The following is a 25,421-nucleotide window of genomic DNA, read 5'->3' on the forward strand; positions in this document are numbered from 1 at the left end:
CCCCCGTCACCATTCATTCTTTCGTCTGAAGACAGGAGCGACACGCCGGAGGTCGCGTGGACACCAAGGCTGCATGACAATAACGGAGGAATTCAACAATTCGACAAGAACTGAAATAACGGTTTGAAATCGGCGTGGTTACCTGAGCTCACCGTCACGCGAGAGGGATTCGCTTTATGTTTCATAACCGCCCGCGCTGCCCGGGCTGAAGAAAAAAATCAAACCCACACACTAAAGGATGCGGATTTAACGGAAAAACTACCGAGAGCTATCGGGCTTTTTGAACGGGACGAAAACAGGAACACCTATGTGATCTGGACGAAACCATTCCGCTTTGTCTTCGCCTGAGAGAAACGTTGAGATTCGTTGGATTTGAAAACACAGCCACGCCATCGGTAAGTCTGTGTGTACGCAACGGGCTGTTCATTTCAAGCTTTAGTCAAAACCAATCATTTATGGTCAACACATGCGATACGCTTGTCAAAAGTGTGCAGTATTGTAACGTTTAGTAATCACACATGGGTCGCGTGTGACTACGAGTGGAATGAATGACCATGCTGCTCGCCTTTTGTTTCGGCGTGTGTCTGTGCGTCCACCGCGCACTCCTACCCCAGACCATCATGTGAGCCTTCCACCCAAACATTACGGTTCAACACACTAATATGAGGGATATCGGCGCGAGCTAACGGTATTTGACATTTATATGCAATGCAATGTGATTCATCCTGGGCTTCTTGCATACCATCTGCTGTGTTATTTTGATTTGTCATAGGCGGTGGAGGGGGATGCATGGCCTCTCTAGCTGTTGCGCTGTCTCAATCCCAGACTAGAAAGAGCATCACCAAAATAGAGCCAAATTGTCACGAAGAGGAGGACAGGTAGTTGGTAAACATAACGCGCTTAACTCTATCATACAACAACCTATAATTCCAGTGTTTTGAACTGATTTCTTGAGATGATTAGTGTGTTTAATGTTTGAATTAAGTCGGACATGGCAGGTCCTGTTATTGCATCCTGTATAAATAGAGTGATAGGGCGAGAACACGGGATTTGATGACATTAACGCAGCATGCGGCGGAGTATGGAGGGGGGATTACGGCCGATCGTGCTGCTGTTGACCGTCACCGTCTCATTCATTTGGACAGGCTCTCATCTCTTCTGGACGGGGATTTCGAGGAGCCGTTTAGCTTCCCTGCAATTTTGAGTCCTCCTTTAGAGCACATTTAAGTCATTCCTGGTCGCTGTATTCGACTTTGGTTCATTTTTTCAGGTAACGTTAACATGACAAAATGTCCTTCCTGAGCATCAGTTTGTGCAGCTGACTGTTATTGAACTTCTCTCTGTCCGTTCCTCCATGCTGAACTGGTCGAGTACTGTGTGTACTGCCTGTATGTGCTGCAAAACAGTTTTTCTTTTGGAAATGTTGAGATCTGCTCCTTATGTAATCGCTCTCAGTAGGCCTTTGGCTTTGATAAAAAGAGGCATTCTTTGTCTCTTTGCTGAATTATAGGCTTAATCATATTTTCTTTATTGGATGATTAAACATTGGTCTTCAGATGTGCATCTGTCTCTCTGTTGCTTTTACATGCTGACCTATTTCAGCAGCTCATTATTAGCTTCTCATGAAGTTTACCCATAAAGCAGTTGTTCCTGTATCTAATATCATGGCACGTATAGTACAAAATTAATATAAAATGTACTTGTCATAATTCTGTCATTGTTTTGAATCCTCATGCTGGTACAATTATGTGTTGTCTTTTGCAAATAATATTTTTACTTATCAAAATAATTTTGGTTGCCATTGACTTCTAAAGTATGGACAAAAACATGGAAACATTGTCTCATAATATCTTTATTCTAGAGAAATTCAAGTTGGCATGAAGTAATGGATGTATGTTTACTTTAATATATATATATATATATATATATATATATATATATATATATATATATATATATATATATATATATATATTTTTTTTTTTTAATAAAAAATAAGTAAATAAATGGGATATTGTTGAAAGGGGAGCTCCCAGGTTGAACAGAGTGTGCAAAAACTACAAACTAGTAAGTTGGCCCATGATCTCCTGCCAACAGGATGCTCTTTAAAAGAACGGAACTCTGAACTTTCAGTTGAGCCAAAAGGGCAAATAGTAAAAAGAACTTGACTATGCATTACATTTGTACCTGAACTTTTGTTTTTTGTCCATTTGTCAATAATACAGTTGTTTTCAGGGTGTCCTTTAAGTATTAATGTCTTAAATTTCAAAAGCAAAATCTTAGGCCTTGAAAGTCTTAAATTCACTGAAATATGTTGTTGTAGCTCTTAAACATTTTAAACGCATCTTAATTATCGGGCTGACACCCAATCAACAATAATCCATCTCAACTTTTTTTTTTTTTATTCAAGTTTTTTATTTCAAAGAGATCAGATCCAAAACAGCTGTTAGACATTTTTACAGCAAATTCTCAAAACTAAGTTTGCTAATCAGGTGAAGAAAACTAAAGCAACACATTCTGTTACATGACCTTCCATTATTACAAAAAAAAATATTTACAAAAGTATTTGGGCCGTTAAAAAAATTATCCTTTAATTGGGGTTATTTGGATACTGGTGCTAAATCGATGCATTTAAAATGGTACCGGTGCCTGAACCGATACTTTTGAGCCACAAAAGTATGGTGTGTGACTCCAGAAAAACTTTTTATTTAACAAAAAATATATATTTTTATATTTGTATTATACAATATAATTAAAGTATACAGTAGTCAACATTCAAATAAATCAAAAATGTAATAATAATAATAATAATAATAATGTAGAAATAATTCTTGGACACAAAATGTTGTTAGGATAACTTTGATGAAAGGTGATGATCTACTTCAAATGTTTCTTTTGATCAGTTGAACAGAGTGTGCAAAAACTACAAACTACACCAGTGGCACCAAAATTAGGTACCGAATTCATATGCTGATTCGGTCCAGTGCATATCGGTTACGTTGGTACCAATGCCATATTGGCACTGGGTTTCGGTACTCAACCCTATTCATGATGGTCTTTAAAAGTGCCTTAAAAAGCCTTAAATTTGACTTGAAGAAAACTGCAGAAACCCTGGTTTGAACTCTAGTCAATTTGAATGTTACATTTGGTATATTCGATTTTTAGGCACTCTAACTTTTCTATTGGTGTAGTACTGAAGTTCTCAGTAATTTGAGAATTGTTCAGTTAGCTTAATCTAATTTCAATATTTCTTTATTAAAGATATTGAAGTTGTGCAATTGGGTCATTCCTGTTACCCTTTGAATTCAAATTAATTGCACTGTCCCAGAAATTGCTGAGACTTTGCATCCCATTGATGGACGTGGATGGACATAATAAACAAAAGGTAAATGCATAGTTGGATCCGTGCTAGCTGACAGATGGACGGACAGATCTGCTCAGATGTACTGATGAATCACTAACTGGAAGTGGCTGTGTTTGCTGAGTTGATGAATGGATGAAGAGATAAATGGATGGATGCATCAGTAGTGCCAGAGTGGGGAGGAATGCGACATTGGCCCCCCAGAGTGCTGACTGTCTAAATCCCCACATACTCTCCTCTCTGTATGTTGCTGTGAGTGAGACCACTATTGTCCTGATGCACAGGGTGCTGTGTTTCTGTAAGCCAAGTCATCATTACCACTGCCGGTGCTTTTGTTTCCACTAACGCCCCTACATTCCTGCCCATTGCCACACTAGGGCACAGAGAGCAGAGATGGGCACAGTGATAATATAATCTGCATCAGCGTTTAGGGTAAGTGTGACAGTGAAGCTTCAGGTCAGATGGACTTTCGGCCAAAGCTCAGCAAGCCAGAATCAGATCCACAATCTCACTTGCATTGAGTTGAGTCAAGATTTATGTAGTTTGACATTCTTAGCACTGGAGAAATCTCATGTTCTGTTTGGTGTTATTGATATGGTTTTGGGTGGCTTCTGATAGGGCAGGGCAAAAGGGAGGCTTTTATCTATTGCAAAAATCGGCTGGACAGCTGCCCACATGCCTTTTAGTAGTCCAGAGAATATCTTTATCAATATTTTCATCCTTGGTTGGTCTGGTTCAATTAAAACCTAGGTCCTATTTGTAGGTGTGGTTCATTTAAATAAGTCTGAATACCAACTGAACCTTAGTGCAGACCAAGACTGCTGAAAAGTAAGCTCTTCCTCTGCTTGTAGACCATTTTTAGGGATGTAAAGAAAAACAATGGTCCCAACATATTTCCTGTTTTGTGTTTTTTAATTTCTATAGCTTCCGAGACTCCAAAAAGAGCCACATATTTATAAATAATGTTATGATAGCTGTTTTAACATTAAGTTCTAATTAAATTCCTTCTTGTTATAGTTGTGAAATATTTTAAACAAGCAGGAAATGTTCATGGGCCAATGACATAACCACATTTAAGTGGTCTGTAGATGAACTCGGATGCAGTAACATTGGTATTTGTTAGCAACCAGACCTTAATGATCAAATGAAAATCGGGACATAATATCAAAAGATCTGAGCAAGAAATGCAGATCTTTGTTTGTGTGTGATTGAGGGATTCCGGATACTGTTTAGACTCCTTTACAAGCTCTTCACAATTTCTCCATTGGTAAAAATACACTACATATACGATCTACAATTGTGTAAAATTCACCACACAATATTGCGTACCTTCGGTAAGCTCTGTCACATAACCATGAAGCAACTTTTTTTTTTTTTTTTTTTTTTTTTTGTATGTTTTTTTTAACTTTTAAAAATAACTTGGGCTACGCTAAGCATGGCTAGTCATGGGAAGATAACCGTTTTCAAGGTATACCATGGTTTGGACAAGTCAAGGTTTTAAAACCATCAACATTTTCTGTAATACCATTCCTAAGGTATGTGTAAGATTTTTTATTTAATTTCTTTAGGACAACAGTATCTCTAGAAGAAAAAAATATCAAAAGATGCTGTTTTAAATTGTAAAGAAATTTGTGTTTTTTAAACTATTGAAGACAGCAGAAGTCATTGATTCATTTGAATTATCTAGCCTGACATGTTTACTGCTCCAAAATATTTTATATCTTTAAACAAATAAAATAGATTGTTTTCAAAGGGGAAAAGGGTTTTTGTTGTTCACCCAGACATTTAAAAAGATATATATTTAGAGCAGTAATAAAAATACAGTGAAATTACAGTGATATTTTTATCCAAGGTTATCATACTGTCAGAATCTTAAACTGGCCCATGCCTAGGCATGGGATGATAACCGGTTTCAAGGTTTACCACACTTTGTAAAAGTCAAGTTTTAAACTGCCAAAATAAGTTGTTTTTACAAGTATTTTATTTATTTATTTATTTTTTTAGAGCAATCGTATATCCACATCAAAAGCTATTGGAAACATGGTACCATCATACCATGAAACCGTGATATTTTTATCCAAGGTTATCATACTGTCAGAATCTTAAACTGGCCCATGCCTACTACGCTACAACAGTGTTGTCATAATATTAGATTTCGGTACCAATTAGAAGAAATTTTAATAATGTTGGTTTCCCACTAACATTTGAGCACTGTTGAGTTCATTCTTTAACACAGATGATTGGCCGTTGTGCTCACATGCTCAACACAAACTACTGTGATTGGCAGTAAAGGTCATCAGTTCAGTGGCCTTCACTTTTTTCACCAAGTGCACACACTGAAGCATTTCAAAGTTGCATCCATCAGACGAGTGGTCTGCTGATGGATAGACTAATGTTCGCAGCTTTACAAAGCTCCAGTGTCTCGTATCTGTGTTTGGAATCGGTGAACGGTGGTGAAGTGCGCTGAACTGATGACCTTCACTGCCAATCACAGTCAATTCTCTTGAGGACGATTTTGCAATGCAACACCAATGTGAATGGTTATGTCGCAATTTATGTGACTTTTGCGCAATTTCTTATTGACGGGTGTCATCATTCTGCATTCTCACATACTACAAATCCTACACGCCCTACACTTAAAAATGACATTTGCTGTATTTTCAAACTTCTCATTTAAAATAAGCTAAAACACAATTGTTGAGTTTTTTTGGAGGACAATTTAACTGTTTTATCTTCACTTGTGTGTAACACAATATTTTTTTTTACAGTGTACTGTCGTCTTCCTTCTCAGTAGCTGCTCATAATACCTGCACTGGTGTGGTCAATCTTGGCTGTTCTCTGCAGCACACAATCACAATGGTGTAATTGCAATCTTCGTGTTCATTTGCTCGTTTTTTTGAGCATCATGTTATCAGCTGCTAAATTCAGACCTGCTTTCCTGCAATAACTGGTGCTGAGCCAGAGAAAGATAAGTGCTGTGCTTGTTATGGATCACAGCTCATTTTTATTTTCAATCAAATGACACTAATTATAGGTTTCAAACATTGAAATGCACATTAATACTAGCAAAATTAGTACTTTTGTGTATGTGGGCCAAACCAACCAAGAGAGCTGAACTACAATTACGAACACTTTTTTTGTAATACGTGACACAACATCTGGGTGATGGGTATATTTAGTTGAAAGGCTACATCTTTGCAAGTCTAATATATAAGCTGTAAATAAGATTTTTGGGTCTCCTTAATGCTAATAACTGTGGGGTTGTGACAGGTTGACATGGTTGTTAGAAGCTTACATGTTCTGTAATAACAATGAGGCAAATGAACAATCAATTGCATTGTTGCATACTATTGCATACAGATTTACAGAAATTTCCAATGTCTGGTTTTGCTGCATTTTACAGAAAATATGTCAGTTGCCACCATAAATGTGTTTATCACAGCCACCAAGTGAGGTAAAGTCAAATGACCAGTGGGACATACAGTATTAAATACAGTGAAATATAAAAAAAAGTGTCAGAGTGCAACTTTAACAGCTCAGCAATCTTTACCTTTAGCACTAACGTGAACAAGGCCAGTAGTTCAGTGTTAATTAGAAGAATGGGACTCTGTTTGTAGTAAGCATGATCAATTGAAGCACAGGCAAGCTGCTCATAAGAATTGCTATGAAGTCATACTGTAAACAAATTAAAAGTAATACTCAACTATTAAATGTACTCACATATTGGAAGTAGGGCTGCACTATTTTGGCTAAAATTAGAATCACAATTTTTATTTTATTTTTTTGTGCTTTTTTCACTATTCCTTTGATGTAAAATAAAGCTTAGTATGAGTCAGCAGTTATTATTGTTTTTTTCTCAAACATATGGTAAAACAACAGTAATAATATGTGCAGATCTACTGGTTTCTATAAATAATTATGTTCTACTTATAATAATTCTGATGTTGAATTATGTTTGAGATATAGGCCTATGCTTGCAATCTGTCATTGACAACATTATCAGACCATTTCATTCACTGGTAAAATCAACATATAGGCAAGAGTAGTTATTATAATACTGTAAACATTTACTTTCATGCACAACTGTGTGTTCGCTATGATAGAAAAAACATCTGTGCCAAACATTTCAACTGAGGAACATATTAAAACATCTGTGCCAAACATTTCAACTGACGAACATATTAACATTAATACAACCATATAGCGGAATTAAATGTATGCATTGGCATGTTACAGCCCTAATAAGTATAATAATGGAAACTCCATTTAAATACATATTGCAATGATTTCTGGTACTTACTTATCGATGCACGCACATATGCACAGTCCTTAAATGCTCTGTCGAGTTGGGCTCTATAATTCCTGTTTTTTTACTTTAAAATATCAACAACCACCACTGAAATATTCTAGCGATTGTTCTTCCCGCTCCGTGGTAGATTTTGGCATAGTCCATTTCACGTGAGATGGCGGGGGTGAGTGGAAGAAACCAAGTTGCGGGGGGAATATTTTCTACAGAAATAATTTATGATTTCTTATGTGGCCCGGTACCAGATGTTCCACGGACCGGTACCGGTCCGCGGACCGGTGGTTGGGGACCACTGTCTTAAACGATCACTCTGTGCCACAAACTGAATATTATTTATAACTTTATTACCTGTTACTCACAGTCTATGCAGGTTCTGTTCACTAAAAAGTAGACGCGCGGGTCTATTATAAAGTAGAGTGCGCGCCCGCCCTCTCTGTGGTAACAGCTCACGGTCAGCAGCTCACGTCACGTGTGATTTCCCGGCTGCGAATACAGCATTATATAAAGACAAAAAAGAAATTTTTAGGTGAATTATACCTTCTAAATACAGTATGTGACTCAACATTATTCAGAGGTGTCCATGTCGCTGAGCAATGTATGTGAAACAGTGAAAAGATTCGTGCAGCTGCCTTTGCTTCTCTCCTGAACTTGAAAATATGATTGGCAGTATCTAAGAAGTGCTGGATTAAACTCAGTTCCAAAAGGGCCGCATCTCTGCACAATTTAGTTCCAACCCTAATTAAACACACCTGATCAAACTAATTGAGTCCTTCAGGCTTGTTTGAAACCTACAGGTAAGTGTGTTGGAGCAGGGTTGGAACTAAACTGTGCAGGGCTTTGGCCCTCCAGGAATTGAGTTTGACACCCCTGGTCTAGGGGGTCGAATCGAGATCGCGATATTTTTTCGAATTATTGTGCAGCTCTAGTTAGAAGGCATTTTTTGATCTGTTACAGTGAACTTTAAAATATAAAACTTTAAAACAGTTCGTTCTCTAGTCACATTTGTGTCATCAAAAATGTTCTTGGTACATTACATTTTTAGGTCCACAGTGTCCTCTCAGCGGAGCCTTTTTAATTCTATCCCCTGGGCCTGGGTCTTTTCAACTATTTAAATGACAGGAAATGTTAAAATGAATTTTCACAAGGATTTTTTAATTCACAGCATCTTTATACATTTTTATCATCTAATTAATACTTTTTTTTGCTAAAACATTGAGCCTTTTAACCAGCCATGTTTCCACACTGTCTGATTTTTCTTGTCATATTTAAAAATGCTGAAATTTTATTAGAGATTCTGCTGCATCAGTAATTATTATTAAAGGGCTTGACATTAATGCTTGTTTTGGGCAAGTGAATTATTGCCCTAACGGACAAGTAGTGGTAACTTAAATTAGTATTAGTATTAGTGTATTATTAACATTATTGAATGTGTTTCATTGTCACCCTAAAACCAGACAACTGGCTCCTGTGTAGTCATTCAGTGTTCATCATGCTTGCTTGAGAATAAGCAGTGTGCTGCTTCATTCAGGGCATTATTTATGGATATAATTTTACCTTATAATTACTGACTTATATTGAACACTATCATTGTAATATAAAGATGTGAAGTCCTATGTGTGTAAGAGGGAGTCACTAATTGATATGCAATATTTAAAAAAAGTTAAACATGACTGCAGACATTGGTGCACTCACACTAGGCTATCCGAACCGTGCTCAGGCATGTTTCCTGTTTTGTTTGATATGCGTGCTCTGTATTGGGCCCAAGTGCAGTTCAGGTGGCCAGCCCTGGCCTGGTTTTTAGAGGTGTGCCAAAGCTCAGTTCGGTTGGTCTTTGGCGCTGAATGCTTGTAGTGTGAGTGCAAAGTGTGCGTGAGCCCGAAACTGAAGCATCACATTTAGGGACTGTTTCAAATGGATTTATTAACCACTCTTACTTTTCAATGAACGTGAACTGTCATAGTTTATTAAAGATCCAACCTTAATTTTGGGTTTTTTAAATGTTTTTCGTACATGTGGATTGACGCTGACAAGAGCACTTAACAATTAAGTGGTGTCATCTAGTGGTATTGTGTGGAGCTTACCATCACTGTAAGTCAGTTTTGCACAAAGTATAACACTATTTAAGGTGACTGTAAATAGCTAAACAAGCAAAAAATGAAACGTGACTCTACATAACTTATATTTAATTTCAGATTTATGAATGTGTATATGTCTGGCCATAATTCTTTTTATTTCACAGTTGAAATATATTTGGTTTCTTTCTGGGCTAGTCACTTATCTAAATTAGTCAATTATTTGTTGGATGGACAACTGCACGAGAGTGCTGTATATCAAGCCCTTTAACAGGATGTTCTGTGCTAGATTAGCATCAGGGACAACATCTAATGACATCTAATGTCTGTGTAACTAACTAGATTACAACATGCAGTTTCTTTGGGAATTAACATTTAATAATAATTATTATTATTATTATTAATAATATTATTATTTTTATTATCATTATTAAAATACCAAGAGCAGTAATTAGCTAATATGAAAGTTCCTTTTCACCTTTGTGTAAGTTACATGCAGGTTTGCTTTTTGGCAACAGTAGCTTCAGTCGATTAGAATTCAAAATAAGTATATTTAGGAATTTGACATGAAGGACATATGCAGTTTATAAGGTAATTATTAAAAAATACATTTTGGTAGGTAAAATTAACCTTCAGGGGTCTATGGGTGTTTTGGGGCCATGGAGAAGTTTTGACATGCACTGACATTTGTGTTGTTTTCATTATCTTAAAAACATATTAATGGCTAAAGTGATAACACTATAAACAGCACAAGCTGGGTTACAGTAATACCAAAGCAGCATGTTTGTATGTGTTTGTGTTTTTGAGAAAGAAATGTTTATGTGTGGTTCGTGAAAAACTAATATTTTGAAGTCACTGAAACAAGGCCATGAAACACACAGAACATTTGTTCACAAGAACTTTTGAGAACTGAATCTTGTAGCCTAGTGTTTGGTTCAAAATGATTTGAGAAGGTGAGGCAGTGGCGCAGTAGGTAGTGCTGTCGCCTCACAGCAAGAAGGTCGCTGGTTCGATCCTCGGCTCAGTTGGCGTTTCTGTGTGGAGTTTGCATATTCTCCCTGCCTTTGCATGGGTTTCCTCCGGGTGCTTCGGTTTCCCCCACAGTCCAAAGACATGCGGTACAGGTGAATTGGGTAGGCTAAATTGCCCGTAGTGTATGAGAGTGTGTGTGTGTGTGTGTGTGTGTGTGTGTGTGTGTGTGTGTGTGTGTGTGTGTGTGTGTGTGTGTGTGTGTGTGTGTGTGTGTGTGTGTGTGTGTGTGTGTGTGTGTGTGTGTGTGTGTGTGTGTGTGTGTGTGTGTGTGGATTAATAAAGGGACTAAGCCGACAAGAAAATGAATGAATGAATGAATGAATGATGTGAGAATAATGTTGTTTACTTGCTCACAGAAAGCAATATAATGAATTAAAATTTTCAAAAGTCACTTTATGAGTGAAAATGGTCTATGCGAGAGGGCGTGAACTATCATGACTAATGCATAAGGTCACACCTGAGAAGACAAAGACCTGCATAATGAGCTGCATAATGAGCCATCAGACAGGTATGTGACTGAGAGTTTCAAGAAAGACTCTGAGAAAAAAATAAGTTAATATGTTTATATATTTTTTTTTGTTTGCAGTTTATTTAAAATATATTTAACTCACAAAAAATAACTCGTGATACACTTGTGAGAATCAGTACACTGTATAAAACCCTGTAAACTAAATAAACGTACACATAGCAAATCTACCTGTAAAGTTACTTATAAATACACTTTACATATAACTTAAGGCATGCACTTGAATGTTAACTATAACTTGAAGTTGTAGTGAATAATGCAATTGTTTTGAAACGTAAAAAGTAAATTACTCGAAATAATTTGTGTTGATAATTAAATAGTTGCTGTGGTAATATAACCACTAGCCTATGGTAATATACACATATAATAATAATAATGCATACATATGTAATTGTTTATTTCATATAACAATACATTTTATTATATAGGCATTTGTTTATCATTATACGCTGTACGTTATAGGATACACTTTGTATAGCAATGAAACTATAGATGACCTGTAAGGACATATTTCAGATAAATCATGAAAGTAAGAATAAAAGACTTACTCATCAGCAATTTGTTCTCCGCTGGGTCTAGCATTCTTCAAAATGTATGCGCTTGTCATCAGAGTCGCACTTTCCTCTGAGGAGAAAGTCAATTCTTTGTCGCTGTTTAGTGACTTGCTTCTTCCCTTGTGTAGCGTGCCATCATTCAAACGAAAGTAACTAACTTTAATAAAGCTTGACATGTCTCGGGGAGTGTGTACATTATTACCTAGTTTACCTCAGTTCATTTCCATATGAACGGCGCGCTCACTGAGGGCGGAATCACGTTTAATGGAATGAGGCGATGCAGGAGAATCCGTACCAGTCCTTACTTTCATTCAGATTACATGCAAGTAGATTATTTGTTTTCGACCTGAATTGGTTAATGCAAAACTAGACATATCAAGTTTTCTTTAGATATCAGGGCTCGAAATTAACCTATTTGCTTGGTAGCACCGGTGCTCCTAACTTTAAAAATTTAGGCGCATCAGCCAAAATTTAGTCGCACCCACCAATTATGAGCACCATTACTACAAGTTTTATACAAACTTATTGATTGTATTTGAAATCAACACTAATCAAACTAACAAGCAAAAAAAATTCATATATAACGTTATATGCAAGCGTGAGGAAAATATGTCTCAACAAAATCCCGTTATCACAAGAAAGTAGATTTTTATAACAGAACTGAGTGACCAAAGCATACACGGAGCGCTCACCGTACGGTATAACTAGTAAGATGTGTCATTACTTGTAATTGTAGATGCCATGGTTTCTAAAACAAAATCTGTCTAGTGTTATGTTATCTTCATTCTCATCTTCAGCGCTTTACAATTTTTAGCGGTAGTAGCTCTCTGTCATCAGAAGCCAGAAGGCGCTAAGTGATTGACAGCTAATATTAACCAATCATTCGTGTTCAGTGCTAGAGGAGTGGTGGGCCAATAAGAAGAGCGTGAAGGCAGGGCAAGCATTACGGACTTGGATTTGTTTACTGCAGCAAGTTGACATGACAACTGTTTAAACCATTCCCGAGCGCTGCGTTTCGCGTTTCAAGTGCAGACAAAGAGCTTAGAGATGCATTCTGCGTGAATGTCTCCCGATTTCGCGCATGTGCTGAACATTTTGCTGTAAAAACTGGTCGCACACTACAATTTTAAACACTCGCAGAAATGCTCCCAAATATATTTCAAGGTCGTATAGATAAAATTTCGGGCGCATATGCGACCAAAATGGTCGCAATTTCGAGCCCTGGATATCTGTCTCGTGGTTCTTTGTTCAGTATTTGCCGAGTTTAGTTCCTTTTAATGACATGTTTTTCCTGACACAGTCTACTGTTGCCCATGTCTCGTGCAGACTATTTGTAATAACAAAGCCTCGTGGGCGTGGTAGCATTAACTATAATGAGCTCAGACTGAGAATATAGCGTTGGTTTTTATACTGATTACTTTATCAAACAGTATTTGTTTTAACATGTATTCGCTGCATTTAAAAGTAGACACTTCAAGCTTTTTAGAGATATACGTCTCGTGTCTGTGTGTTTTGTTTTCGCGGCGTTCCAGAGCATTTTGCTGACGCGTTTCTAAAAACAGTTCACAGAGAGAGAAAAGACAGAATGCCTACACTGTTTATTATCCTTGTTTTGCAAAAGCACACACGTTTGTTGTCATTGTGAGTGTACACAATAAAAAATAGACACCTTACAGATTTAATTGTTGTATCGATCTTATCTGTACGATCGAAACTGAAAGTGTAATTTAAGCTAATTTCAGCTTTACGAGGTGACGACTCATCCAAAACACATATACGTGGTCTTCGACCCCTGGCGGTTAACCAATGCTGTGCTTGTCATGGATCACATCTCATTTGTGTTTTGAATTATTTCTAAATTAATTTTAAGGAAAAGTACATTTCTAACACTAGAAAATTATCGTAGTTTGCACAGGATCTTCCTTATATGACGCTGTCTCAAAGACATTACACAGCAAGTTATTTTATCAAATTTTGTTTTTGTATAATTGATTGTAACAAATGTACATGCTAAATTGACAGATCTAATTTTAGCATTGGAAATTATTTAAAAATTTTATGTTTTATTGGATAAAATATGCAGAATTGCTCAAATGTGCTGCTTCGAAATGAAATGAAAATGATGTGCTGCTGTCTGTGATCATTTAGTGTAACTGCCATAATTTCACTATGAAATTAAGATTAAGAACAGCAAACTTTATTTGTTGTTGACCTAAAAAAATTGTTATTCACATAAAAATAAAATTGTTATGTGTTATTCAGCTGTTTGAGTCATTCTGAAGCGCTAGGGGTTGAGTTGTCAATGCGGGGATTGTCGAAATGGGGTGTTAACTGATAAGCTTTATTGATCCACTCGGATCTCACATTAGAGTATCGACAAACTAAACTAAACTAAAATTGCGTAACAGTAACTGCATAACATGGACTAACAGCATTTGAATGAAAGGCAGGTTGGGAAGTGTTTCTGTGAGATGAGAATTGACGTTTCTTTTACCTTATGGTAGAAATGACTCCTAATTGTGTGTGCATGTGAGTGTGGGTGGGTGGAGGAGGGGATTGGTAGTGTGCATGCGAGTAGGAGTAAAACAAATGATCTTTGTTTATTTATTTATTCTCTCCCCTCACATACAAAGAGTCAGAGAATGATCATGTACTCTATTTTTACTCTAATCTATTACTATAGAGATAGAGGATGTAATCGGAGAAAATAGAGGCCATTTCTATGACAGTGGGGTGCCGATATGAAAGACCATCAAGTGGAGGACAACAGAGAACACACACACATACACACATAAAGCCCAGGAGGCATATGGTCTCTTATTCGATCTCTTTTATTAAAAGGGTGCAGCCAAAAACGGATCAGCCAGCTGAGACACAGAGAAAGGCAAGTTGGAGTAATGAGGGCATGGCAATGACGAAATGATTTACCTCTGAAAAAAAAAGGTTGTGCCCTAATGTTGGTGTGTTTTGTTTCAAATGTGTGTGTGAAAAAAAAAAACTGTTGATATATTACATTTTTTACTAAATTTGCTTTTGGTCTTCCTTTATTAAGGGTTATATGGTTCATATCCAGACATTAATGTTAAATATTCATATTGAATCCTCATAATTATATTATTAAAACACACTGTAATAAATGCTGGGTTCCACACAGTCGATTTGGGTTGATAACACAAAATAATTTATTTTGCTTGTTAGTTTTTACAAATTTAAGTGGATTGAACTTAAAACAATTAAGTTATCTAAAAAAAAGTTCAAATTCAAAAATCAAATTGTGATGTATTTTCAATAAATTGTTTGAACAAAAAGGAAACCTCATTTTAGGGCTGCACAATATTTTTTTACATATATTTGTTTCAGCATCGATATTGCAATGTAGTCATTCACAATAGTCACATCGCGAGCATTTGCAATGTTGAGTCTGGACTATGATTGATCATTTCGCATGTGTATTTTAAGACCTGTAACTGTGTGAGGCTTTTAAAAGCATTCAGACTCAAGAAATTGTACCGTTTGCCACTTTGACAGTTTAATAAAGATTGAATTATTTCTTAAACAAAGACAATATCATTTTATATTTGATTATTTAATTCCTTTGCACCTGAATGCAGTTTGAATCGTCTAAAAACAATCAAATGCTGTTTATTTAATAAGTAAGTTTTTTTTATTGAATTTATATACGCTTGTAGATAGAGCTAGGCCGATTAACTATATTATATTAAATTGCGATAAAATTGATGTCAATAACAATAAGAAGCTCTGGACTTTTTTACTCTATCAATCTAAGAGCCAGTCAAACAGCAGACATTTGGAACAATGTGAATCTAAAAGTGTGTTGATATTAAAGATGTGCTGAATTTTTGGCCACCGAAAATTTATAGGCAGAAAATATGTTATGCCATTTAAAGGGCCCTCTCATTTTTTGGGCTTCAGTCACAGTTGGGTTACTCTTTTTGGGAAGCAATAACAACTAATAAAATATATATTGTAATCGTTCAATATGGAAATAATCGTTGAGATTGCATTTTTGCCATACCGTCTAGCCCTACTTGTAGATTGTTTCTTATATTTTATGCACATGTACTCCCCCACAGAATCATAACAATCAATCTAACATGATAGATTCTTTACAAATATTCATTCGACTCGTATAGTGAAGTTCTATAAATATTGCTATATATAAGGCAGAATAAAAAATATTGCAATGTTAGATTTTTCCAATATCGTGCAGCCCTACCTCATTTGTTTGAGTGCAGATTCTAATGTCTAAGAATTTAGTACTCTTGAGTTACATATATGGAAATTTCAAAGGAAAATAATTATGACACTTAGTATTTTCTATCAAATTTACAGGGAAAAAGACTGATTTAATGTTCAAGCTAGGGATTCTCTGATCAGGATTTTTGGAGCCAATACGAAGTACGGATTCCTCATGATCGGCTGATCGACCGAGTGCCGATTCTGATGCTTCAAATTTTATATAACTTTAACATTGCATAAAGCACATTTTCCCTCTAAGTATAATACATAAGTCGAGATGTCTTCTTTCCTAACATAATAAATGAAGGATGTTGCATACTCCCTTAAACATATCGCTAATAAACATTTAGTGTGGACACGTCATGGTCAGAAGCAGCTTTACTGAAAATAATAGATAAAACAGAAACACTTTGGTAAGAATTGCAACAATGCAATTTAGAAACATTGTAAATGATGGAAGAATAATTCAACGTATCTCAGTGATAAATATATATTTGATACATTTGATACATATTTTGTTACAAGTAAAATGCATCTTCCTCTGCTTGTAAACCTGTAAACGAACACTTGGGATCGGTTCATGTCATCGGCCAGATTCGAGACTACCGATTAAGCCATAAAGTGTGATTATCGACCAATACTGATCTCAGGCAGAGCATCCGTAGTTTCAGCACATTTCTTTCTTCTTCAGACATTATAAACGTCAGCTGTTTGCAAAGTCACTAACATTTTGTTTTTAATGCCCACTAAAATGCTGCCATATTTCTACTATAATTTAAACCTATGGCTTTAAGTCTCAGGTGGAAATCATTATTTAAAAATTATATTCATGATTATGTCATTAAATTTTTAGTATTTTATTGCTATGTATGATTGTCTTTTTTTCCTGTTATTAAGACATTTAATATAAGTACAATCATTTATAAAATCACAATCAAGACAAAAAAAAAGAACACAATAAAATCATGCATCTGCACAGAGCCCCAGACTAGAATGCTTTCAATTGCAGTAATTAAACAAAAAAGTAGCCATTAGCAACAGACAAGAAAACTTCAGATTTCATCTGGTGAGTAGGCGTTAGTTAATTATATCTTTAGAGATGAGCAAGTGTTTCCTGTGCCTCTGTTCAGAAGCATTCTGTTGCGTCGTCCTCTCAACATGAACATCTGATTAGGTATTGAATGACTCTTCACTCAATGAATCAAACTCCACCTCAGGAGTAATCAATTGTAATTTGAATGTATTTTCCCTGGACATCATTTTTAGATGGAAAAAATGCACAAATGGACAGAAAATAAATCTTAAAAACACCCTTTTTTAAATCATGTAATTAAAAACAGTAAAATATTAACTGAGCCCCCCCCCCCCCTTTTTTTTAATTAAACCCTAAAAAGAGCTCTCCATGAAAATGTTGGTGTGCTTTTACATCTCTTTATTTCCACTATTACATCACTTTATCTCTCCCAGTGTAGTAATCTACAAAAGGTCGTGATGCAAAGTAGATCAGCACAGCTGATGTGTTTTCTCTCCTCTTCCTCGTAGTGTTATTAATATTGCCTTAAAGCCGTATCATTGGTCCTCCTGGGTGTAAACGCCTTTCCTAGTGGCAGATACTCATCTAACGGATGGATGTACTGACAAAAGCTTGAGTGTGTGAGTCTGGACCCTGCAGGCACACTTTTTGTACACACACACACACACTCTCACACTCTTGCCCCTAAAACTTTATTGATTTCCTCCTCCTTTTGTCTTCTTGTCTGTAGTAGCGAGAATCAAACAGCCAAATAGGAATGGCCATGCTTGAGCGTCTGTGTGACTGTCTCTGAGAGTTTGTGTCAACCTTGTTTCATTTTATGTGTGTACAGACATGAAATGACCTTTAAATTAAATCTGTACTTGCAGACACCTACAGTTAGATACTGCTGAAACACATTGACATGCTCAATCTGAGCGGAATTTCTATTGGCTGGGAGCAAATATCTTAAAATGTGATTTTCTGAATTTTGTACTCCTTTGTAAATGCATGTTTTAGTTTTGGCGACGCGGTGGCGCATAGGTAGTGCTGTCGCTTCACAGCAAGAAGGTCGCTGGTTCGAGCCTCGGCTGGGTCAGTTGGTGTTTCTGTGTTGAGTTTGCATGTTCTCCTTGCCTTTGCGTGGGTTTCCTCCAGGTGCTCTGGTTTCCCCCACGGTCCAGAGACATGCGGTAAAGGTAAATTGGTTAGGCTAAATTGTCCTTAGTGTATGAGTGTGTATGGATGTTTTCCAGAGACGGGTTGCAGCTGGAAGGGCATCTGCTGTGTAATACATGGGCTGGATAAGTTGGCGGTTCATTGCGCTGTGGCGACCCCAGATTAATAAAGGGACTAAGCTGAAAAGAAAATGAATGAATGTTTTAGTTTTATTTCAGTAATGTCATTTCAGATTGTGGTGGTAGAAAGTCAGAATATTGCATCGTATCACACACTAATTTTAAGGTAACTGGTTGCAATAAAAATTTGTATGGGATGAATTTAAATAAATTAAATTTTGTAATGATCAACTTAAGTTGTTTTATTCAGTACGCTTCATTCAAAACAAAATTGAGGCTGCGGTGGGAAGAAAACCGGAAGGATCAGCACTGTAAACATTGCAATAACATGCTGTGGACTACTAACCTTCTGCTGTTGCCGCCATTTCAAAATGCAGTTATGGTGTAAACCACTTTAATATCATTCAGTTAAGTTTAATTTAAACACTTAAAAGCATACTTGGCATTAAACAAAATCACAATCTCTTTAAGAGTAATAAAGCTCAAGTGACCTCCTAGGCTTCAGTTCACGGCACCAGGTGAACGTTGTAGGAAAACTTTCCTGCTTCAGCCTATGTAACCTAGTGAGCAATAAAACAATGCAGTCCTCTGTAGCACACAGTGGATGTTTTAAAATTTTTAAAACGTCCATTTCCTGCTAACATTTAAGCGTATTTTTAAACAGTGCTACTTTGCCATAGTATTTACCAGTACTTGACAGAAATGAATAGGATTGGCCGGAAAGGTCACCAGTTCACAGCTTTTCACCAAGTGCTAACACAGATACGAAGACACTGGATCATTTTAAAGCCACGAAGATCAGTCGAGTCATCAGCAGATTGCTCATATGTTTTTGCAGTCTGTAAACTTGGTTAAAGTGCAGTGAACTGATGACCTTCACTGCAATTACAGTCATTTCTGTTGAGCTCTGGTGAAAACTATGGCAAATCAGCTGTGTTTAAGAACGCACTCAACAGCGATTAAATGTTAGCGGAAAATGAATGGTTTTATATATCAGTATCGATTGGTGCCAAAATTCAGTATTGTGTCAAGTCTAATATAGTGAAATAATCAGTTTATTAACTTTGATAAATAAATGTTTTTTTTTTCAAAATGTATTTTGGGGGAAAAAAACATTAACTAACTAGTGCCATTTCCCAAAACTTTTTCCTTTTTTTTTTCACTATCCATTTAGAATGGACCTTCAGGTCACTCTGAAGGCAGTGAAATAATAAATTTGTGTCACTCTCTTCATTGATAGGATGCACAGCCGGGTACACATCGTTTCTGTGTGACGCCAGGCGATACTTCCGGGTTTCTTTCTACCGCAGCCTTGATTTTGTTTTTAAAATGGTGGCCTTGTGAAATCAGTCTATTCACCCCATTTACATTTTTTTTTTGCAACCAATTACCTTAAAAAATTTAGTAAATTAAATAAGTTATTTTTTTCAGTGTATAGACATTTGTTTGATTGTGTGTGAAGAACCTACAGTGCTGTTATTGAAATACTTGGTGAATCATGCCAAATGTAATGTATACTACACTTTGCATGTTAAAATAATGTTTTTGGATGTATTTTGCTGTCATTTGAATGTGGGAGAGTCTTTTTACATTGCACATATATTTATTCCTACATTAGTTAAAAATATACTGTAGTGTAATCCTCATGTCTAAAGCCTGGTTTATACTTCTACGTCAAGTGACCGGCGAAACCCACAGCGCATGCAATGCGCCTAGCTGTGCATTTATACTTCTGCACGCTGTCACTGTTGGTCTGCATTAACACTTCCGAAACGCTAGTGGGCAGTGAGGTGTTAATGCTCCTCTGTGTTGAGTTTCTTCGCTGCTGTTTTGTTTTTTCTGAACACCTCCTGGATGTACAAGTGGCTCAAACTCACTCATTTTGAGGCAGGAACCGGCAGACGTGCGACAACTTTAACTATGAGGTAAACAAAAAAACAAAACTTTCCATCTGGAGCTCCTTCACGGGACTCCACACTTGTAAACAATCGCTTTATCAGGCTCGCGCCACTCGCGAGGCTCTCGGTCCCGCCCTGACTCGTCAGCGCTACCAAGCTGACCAATCACAGAGCTTGCTCTACGCGTTGTTGCCGCGTGTAGTTACATTTTTTGAGTGGTGCACGTCAGCGACGCCGACGGCTACGACGTAGGGCTTTGCATCAACGCGTTGGCTGCGCCGTAGCATATATGCGTGCGCTTGACGCAGAAGTAAATCAGCCTTAAGAGTATGCATTTTAATGCAGCACACATTTTTACTTTCGCTTTATATTGTGAATCATTATGATGTTAATGGCTCGTCTTAAAATGGAATGCCAATATTGCTGTCTCGGTTTTCTTTATCACCAGTTTGATCTTTTTTTTCACAAAACGGACAACAGTTCATTTATATTTCCATACACACTCTATGAAGGTTATTTAAAGCTTGTAACAGCCTGCAGAAAATGAGCTGTTTTGAATAACAGAGATGTGTTATTTAATATGTAAATTTGTCTCCGTTTTTGCCTCTTAGAAATGCATTATTAGTACATTTAACCTGTCACTAATGGACTTTCTCATCATCATTTTTAAAATTGTTTTTGTGACTGGTTGCAGTGTAGTGCTGTGTATTTTCTTGTCCCCAATCTTACTTGTGAATATCTAAAATGCATGAGGGGCAGGACTGGTTCATTGGCTTTTTAGGATAGGATGGTTAAAGTGTCTTTTTGTCTTTTCTAACTGCTCTTTAATCATTCTTTCTTTTCAACTACTTCACACTTACAGTTGCACACTGTGTAATAAGTTGGCATAGGATAGGGTCTCTGAACTTCACACAATTTTTTTTTTCTATTCCTAACACTCATCAATGCCCTTCAGGCAGCTATTTGGGGATGTACACCAGAAATGCTTTTTTTTGCAAGCAATTTGCAAAGAGGGACCTGGTTTGTCTGAAAGGGTTGTACCTGAGTCCCTTTCCTCAGGGTAGTTTCTTTTTGTGTGTGTTTGTGTGCACAGAATATCTTAGAGATGATACAAACACATGGTTGACTGAGCCACCGTTTCTGTCCTGGACATGGGACCGACACTTTTACCAATTCATCATTAAGTTCTTATTTGATAGTGAAGAGAAAAATATCTTACTTGCATCATGTTCTGTTGTCCTTTTTTGGACCTTGAGCTTGAGGGTATAAATTACCTTAATCTTTTTGTTAAATGGAAAATCAGCTTAAAAATTCTATAGATTGTTGAGTGTGCTGAATAGTTTATTTTAAATCTAAATATTGCTTAAATTTATATTTTAGTATAGACCTTTGCTTTGATGAACAGAGCTACAGGAGTAAAACTGAGTCAGTGCTGTGTTTTATTATGCAGTGATCTGCCATTTGCTGACATAACTGAAAATGTACAGATGTTATGCATAAACCTGTGAATCAGCAGACTGAAAATATAAAAGATGAACACCTGAACTAATAATGATCATCACGGACCGTCAGACTGGGCAAAATATGTTAAATGATGCTCAACTATTTGCTTTACAGTAGTTTATGGTCACAAAGTGACGCGTTGTAAATTATGACCAGCCTAGAACAGAACAACGTGAACAATGAAATGCTGCTTCACTGAAGAGCAGCGATATGAAGCATCTGTCACTGCTGTAATGAGACTGCTGCTGAGAGCTGACCAAATCAAAAGATTGATTTTAGGGACATGTTTGATGGATGTGGGTGCGTGCGTGCGTACGCGTGTGTGTTAGTAACGGAGGCACTAGAGGAGTGTGTGGGTGTAATCCAGGAGACTGCTCTATGGCCAGGCTCTATTTTCAGCACTTCCTTAATCTACACACTAATGGGATTGGGAACAGCCATCTTTCTCTGTTTGTTTGGGTTGAGTTCCCTCCAAAATAAGGGTTTATCTCTCTCTCTTTCTCTCTCTCACACACACAAGCACTCTCTCCTTCTCCCCCTTGCACTGATTATTTCTGTTTGCTTTATCACAGAAGTACACCTGTTTTTAGTCCTCCTCTGACCATATGATGGAACACACAATGTCTATTTCTGTTTATCTATCTATTTTAGGGATGCCCCAATACTAAATATAATATTGAACCGTTTGGTACAACCTCCATGGTTCAATACTCATGGAATTTGCGGTTTTGCATTTAAATGAACAATTTAGCATTTCCCCATTCCTTTAATTACTCTCTGAAATGACTCTGTGCATGTTAGTATGTATATTCATTTGCTAAAACCAGGCTCACCACAAGTATGTACCATCAGTGGGATGCTTCCATGTGAAAATAAAAGAGCAGTGTGCCGCATGTTAAAGCACTAGCACGACGAAGCCAAAATAATTTGTGCTCTCTGTAACTTTTTTATTGTGTTGCATTTGTGGATTATCTTCAAAACATCAGATTCCTGCTGTCTGCGTTTTTAATATGAATTAAACAACAAAAGATATATAGCTCATTAATGGTTAAACTTTGTTAAATGTACAGTGGTTCTTTCGCTTTAATGCGGTTCACTTTTAGTGGTTTTGCAGATTTTTTTCATGCAATTTGACATTTTTAATTTTTTTATTTATTTGTTTGTTTGTTTGTTTATTTTTTACAGAACTTTGTGTTTTGCATCCTGATTTACGCATTGTGTTCTGCGTCCTGACTGGCTGTAGACCTCTGTCGATCAATCTCCTTTGTGCCGTGTCTCCTGTACAGTACAGAATGCATTTAGCTTGCCAAATTTACATAAATCTTTGATCGCTAGCAGTCTGACTCTAAAGTGCTGTACTGTGTTTGCAAGTTTTCTCCAACCATCATACAAAAAGTTGAACTTGTGGAAATGCTAAAGGAAGGTAAAAGTTACACACTGATGTAGAGTGCCATTTCAGAATAAATAAATGAAGATCAAATGGTTTTGCTTTTTGTTTTCATTCTATAATACTGGACGCATTTTTTCAGGAAGGTTTGAACTTTTAAGAGTGTTTAAACGAGAGAAAAGTGTGAGCATGTTAATGCCTGTCTGAGAAAAGTGTACAAAGTGTTTAGGGAGGGGCTTTACAGCCTTAAAACCATCTATAATAATTGTAAAAAAAAAGAAAGAAGACTACTTCACGGATTTTGCCTATTGCGGGTAATTTTTAGAACATAACTCCCGGGAGTAACGAGGCACCACGTTATACAGTGAAAAATACATACAGTATGCAGTGCTGTATTTGAATATATTATTCAGTTTTTTACAGAACAACATGTACACCAAACTGTACTGAAACTGAAAACCTATGCAAAGTCTGTAATGCTGCATCCCTACTATCTGGTCTCTATCTTGTACCTTTGTTTGTAAAAACGCTTATAAACGGTTTATATAGTTTGTAAAAAAAAATCTTATTTGCATTTTGTTTGTGCTTTGTTGTTTTTAAAAAGGTTGGCAACTGTGTAGGGCTAATGTGGAACCAACTACTGTGTACTTAAGCTCTTTTAAGGGTATGTTATTAACTGTTATTCCTTGGTTTCAGTTTACTGCTAAGATCCATTTGCATTGTTTTTAGTTATATCAGATTCCACAACATCAAATTCCATTGTGAAATGATCACAAATCCTGACCTGAACTGACCCATTTACATAAAAGTATAAAAAGGCTGTGCTCTGCTCACTGTCTTATAAAAAATAAACATGAAAGCCACTGATATCAGCTTTTGTTTAATTGTAAGATGATTTGCCACAAAATCCAGCTAATGTATGCATAGTTACTAAGGAGGGTGGAGATGGGAATGTGGAGGAAAAGAGCAAAGTTTTTGAATATTAAGTGTTGCTTGTTTGCTTTTCCACATTCACAGAATGTCCAACATATTACTAATGTATACATCTGTAGAAGAATGCTTTACAGCTCAGAAAAAGGATGAATGTCAAAGTAGACTGGTTTAAAATTTGCATGTGTTCAGAGTCAGATGAAACAGATCTGACCTGTATTGGATCCATGATCACATACTGAAGTGGGCCATTGAAAAGATAAATTTTTTAATGATTTTTTTTGTGCTATTTACAACATATAGACAAATAATAAGCACTTTTTTTTTCCTGGGTCTCGATCTCATACAGACAGATTTTTCTAATTGACCATAACATTCGCATGGTCATCATACGTAGCATATCTGTAATTGGCTATAATGTTCAACGCTGCAAAACATGTTGAAAATATTACTTCACAGAACATTTAAAGAACTATAGTACAGCATAGGGCTGTGCAATTTGGGCAAAATATCTAATTGTTTTTTTTTTCTTTCTTTTTTTAAACAAATATTTCAATTTGATTTGCAGTTAATTTTATAGTCAAGCTTCAACTAGGGTTGTAACAATATACCGGTACGACGGTTTACCACGATTTGAACGTGCACGATTATCATACCATGAACAATTGCATATCAACGGTTTTAACCCTTAAAGACCGAGACAGCCGCCCGCGGCTAAAAATAAGTATAGCTCTTAAATGTTTAATAACTTTTGATCCGCTGATCCGATTCATACAATTCAAAGATTGGCATAAAGAAGAGAATCTCAGCTTTACAGTGCTGTATCACATAACATTCGCGGACTTTCAGAGGCTCCGGAATCAGTGCGGTTACGTCATCAACATTTGACAACGCTGATTTGACAAAGAAACGCTCGTCACTGTGTCTCCGGACAAACCAGACACGATACATTGATGCATTGTCCCTCCTCCATGCCCAGATTGGTTCAAACTCGCTATATCACAACCAATAAGCATAGGTTTCGCTTTTGTTTGTGGACCAAGGCTGTTTCTCAGAGAATGGACTTGCGTTCTTGTAGAGTGCGGTCTTACCAGCTGTCCTCGGAAGAACGAACTCAGGAGACCGCGAGGGCAGAGAACGCGTCCTTTGAGAAATGGGATGCTGCGTTCTTCCTGATGGTCATGTGACCTTCACGCGTTTTAAATGGAAATTAATTAAACATTACAGCCTTCGTACAACGATTTATTGTTTCCCCCTCTTCAAAATATATACTTTGCATAAA

The 25,421-nt window shown here is 36.7% G+C and overlaps 1 protein-coding gene across 7 annotated transcripts in view; it reads left to right on the forward strand.

Annotated features, from left to right (window-relative positions):
- Positions 1–11: 11 nt before the first annotated feature.
- sptbn2 (spectrin, beta, non-erythrocytic 2) overlaps positions 12–25,421 on the forward strand; it is a 95,126-nt gene continuing 69,716 nt past the window's right edge. For 3 of the 7 annotated variants that reach the window (XM_087252086.1, XM_087252091.1, NM_001423118.2), the window contains 1 exon segment: positions 12–395. The gene's annotated coding sequence lies outside the window, so the exon portion shown is untranslated. 7 annotated transcript variants of the gene reach the window in all.

This window comes from Danio rerio, chromosome 5 (genome assembly GCF_052040795.2).
Source record: "Danio rerio strain M-AB ecotype USA chromosome 5, GRCz13ab, whole genome shotgun sequence".
Taxonomy (NCBI): Eukaryota; Metazoa; Chordata; class Actinopteri; order Cypriniformes; family Danionidae; genus Danio; species Danio rerio.